The sequence below is a fragment of the Cyanistes caeruleus genome, chromosome 20 (genome assembly GCF_971803275.1).
Source record: "Cyanistes caeruleus chromosome 20, bCyaCae1.hap1.1, whole genome shotgun sequence".
Lineage (NCBI taxonomy): Eukaryota > Metazoa > Chordata > Aves > Passeriformes > Paridae > Cyanistes > Cyanistes caeruleus.
Window position 1 is genome coordinate 10,149,571 of NC_141720.1, and position 3,266 is coordinate 10,152,836.

The following is a 3,266-nucleotide window of genomic DNA, read 5'->3' on the forward strand; positions in this document are numbered from 1 at the left end:
GTACGGGGCCTCGGCCGCCTGGCCGGCCCGCTCAGGGCGGGTGAGGGACAGGGCTGCCAGAGTCACACGGCCCGCGCTAGAGCTGTGCGAGCGGCCAGAGGGCGCCGGGGGCCTGACGAGGCTGAGGAGCAGCCTCCGGCTCGAGCGCAGCCCTTGCGGATCGTGCCCGGTGCCGAGTTAGTCGCGGGCACAGCGCGGAGCCGCAGGAGGGGCCTGGTGGTGGAGCTGCTCCACGTCGGGCCTTGGTGCCGAACCCGGTCCCGCGGCTCCTTGGGACGGGCGGGGGCCCGAGCCCTTCATTCCACGAGACCGTTCGGACGGGCGCTCCACCGGCGGAGGGAACGCGGAGCCCGAGCTTGTCTGCCTCGTTGCCCTCAAAAATCCACTTAGAGAAGATGAAGGCGCATGCAAATGCGTGGCGCCTCCTCGCCTGTGCCTTTAATCATGGTAAATTGGCTCCCGTTCCTCCAGACCCCCCGAAAAGGCACACGGCGGCACCGCACCGCGGCGGGGCTGGGATCCCAGCGCGGCGCAGCACCCGCCGCTCCCTGGGGCTTTCCGGCTTCCCGGCGCGGCCCCGACGCCCTGCCTGACCTGCCTCGCTCAGCAATTTTCCTACCCAAATGCTGTCGTGACGGGAACAGAGCGCAGAGATAGATAGCATCAAGCGGCCTATATCAAAGAGGTTAAAATTAAAATTAAATTAAAATTTAATTAAAATACCGGCTCGGTGCTCGCCGCTTTTCACGCGGCGCGGCCTCTGAGCGCATTCTGCCGGATACCTCCGGCACCACCTCCCCTATCGGCCATCCTGGCTGGCCCCGTCCCTGATCACTGGCCCTGTCACCTGGTCCGTGAGGCTGCCGGGCGAACAGGGTCGTTTCCCTGGGCCGGGGAACAGCCGCTCGTCAGACGGGCCGGTCCCGGTGGGGCTGCTGCGAGGCACCGGGAAACTCCACGCGGTTCACGAAACATTTGTTTGCATTTCTGAGCAACAGTCCGATAATTTATTGTTATTGTTATTAGTAACTACACTTAGTAGCTCGTTCACATCCATCCTTCCGAGGGGGGAGCGCGGGCTGAATCAGTCACCGTCGTGCGCCGCCGGCGGCGGCGGCTCCTCCCGGGCCGCGGCCGCTCCGCTAGGGCTACCGAGCCAACGCGGCCAGCTCCTGGGACGGTCCCGCACGTCGGCGGCCGAGGGAGAGGCCCGGAGACGTGGAGGCACCGGGAGCCGGGAGCCGCCGCCGGGGGCTCTGTTGGAGCTGCGGGCTTGCAGAGCCGGTCTGGGGAGCGCCCTGCTGTGGGAAGCATAGAGAGCTCCGTGGACAACCGGCAGCGAGGCCGCCCGAGGGGCGGCCGTCGGTCTCTGTGCCGGTGTCGAAGCTGGGCAGCTGTCGCTGTGCCGGCAGCCTGGTGCCCCGGCTCCCCGAAAGCTCCCGCCACGGGCGATTTTCTGCGCACCGACATCGGCCGCTGGCGAGCGGGAAAGGCCGGGGCTCCGCGGGGAGCGAGTTGCAGGGTCCGGCTGTGAGTGGAGAAAAACAGGACACAGTGAGGCGGCGGCACGCGGCTGCCCAGGGGCTCCCCCCAAGCCCCACCGCAGTGGTGCCGCAGAGCTGGGGCCGGTGGCTGCACATCGCTGGGCTGGAGGCCCGTCCGGCCCTCGCAGGGTGGGAAGCGCTGCCGTCTGCGCTCTGCACAGCACCCGCTGCGGCCGGCCCAGCGCTCCCTGGCTCCGCCGATCTCCCCGGCTGACCCCGAGCCCTTGGAGCCGTGCCGTGCCGCCGTGCGCCGGCAGAGGGCAGGCTGCGCCCGAGCCCCGCCGCACCGGGCACCGGGCCCGGCGAACCGGGGTCAGTCCGGCCGGGCCGCGCCCCCCGCCCCCGGCAGCCCTGCCCGCACGGCCCCGGCCGTACACCTCACGGGACAGCACTCGCCGTACGACCGGACCGTAGGGCCCGCAGCAAACCGCAGCCTGCGGGCTCCGGGCACCCCAATAGTCGTGCCCACCTCAGCAAGGGAGCGGGCGGGGCCCGTTGGTACTGGGGAAAATACGCGTCCAGGCAGCCGGGAATGTGCACAGACAGACTGCGCGGACACCCACGCGCCCGCCGGCACCGCCCGCTTATGCGGAGAAAGCCCGGCGCCCCCGTTCCCTCGTGCGGAGACGCCCGCGGTCCTCCCGGGATCCGCTCGGTTCTGTCCTGCTCCCGCTCCCCGCAGCTCCGGCGACCGCGGGCGTGAGCACCGAGCGGGACCGACGGGCCGCTGCGGGAGTCGGTGCAGAGGGCTCGGCCGTTTTTAGTTATCCCGATGGTTCCTTCCTCCTGCCTCGTTTGAGAAGGATTGGGACCGGCTGCGTTTCTTGTTCGACTCTCAAATTTAACTCACAACAAAGAGACTTGCCTTGCAAATAAAAGGACAATTCGAAGGAAGCCGCGGGGAGGTGGGGCTGCTTAGTCTGGTTTGGGTTTATTTCTGTGATGGTTTTGCGCGTGGGTGTTTTAATTGCATTTAGTTTTTCGTTAAAAGCATTATATAAACCTATATAACACCTCATCGAATTGTTCTCGGGGCAGGAGCGAGAATAACAATTTCCCGGCGCAGTGCTCGTATATACACACGGAGAGAAGCAACAAACCTTTAGTGTGATATTTGCGAGTAAAAGCCCACGAACAAAGCTGGAATTACTGCTGCGGGTGCAGGGCTAGGGACTTTCGCTCTGCTTCCCAGTCCCGCTGCTCAGCGCCGCCTTTTCGTTGGGTTTTGAGGAGTTGTGTTGTTGTTTTGGGGGTTTTTTTTCGTTTTGTTTTTTTTTATAGCGAGAATTTATGAAAACTCCCGCGGAAACGGGTTTTTTTGTAGAAGATAATTATTGAAGATAATTTGATGGAAGCCTTGTGTGATGGAGAACTCTCAATCCTTACGTGAAAATAGGAAGGGATCACAAAAAATTAATGTGAACGAGCAGCTTTTGCGCCACTGATTGAACTGTGAAATCTTAGCAGCCTTTATCTTGATCTCAGAATTAAATAACCATATATTATTTTTTCTGTATTAACGACAAAGATTTTCCGATTTCTACTGTCTAGAACAAAAACAAAGGAGCTCTATTACTGAAAACCTTTTCCAAAATAATTTACTAAAACACAGTGACGAATTTATTTAAAATATTTTTTCCGTACGAAAATGGCATAAAAATAAGTTTTATCTTAAGACCCACAAAATAGAAGCATTAAGTAATTCAAGTAAACACTCGTCCT

The 3,266-nt window shown here is 61.0% G+C and overlaps 1 long non-coding RNA gene across 1 annotated transcript; it reads right to left on the reverse strand.

Moving 5' to 3' along the window:
- Window positions 1-970: 970 nt before the first annotated feature.
- On the reverse strand, window positions 971-2,285 carry LOC147649745 (uncharacterized). Its single transcript, XR_015278220.1, has 2 exons — window positions 2,014-2,285; window positions 971-1,528 (listed from the first exon to the last, which is right to left on the reverse strand). It is a non-coding gene; the product is annotated as an uncharacterized LOC147649745 (long non-coding RNA).
- Between the last annotated feature and the right edge of the window lie 981 nt (window positions 2,286-3,266).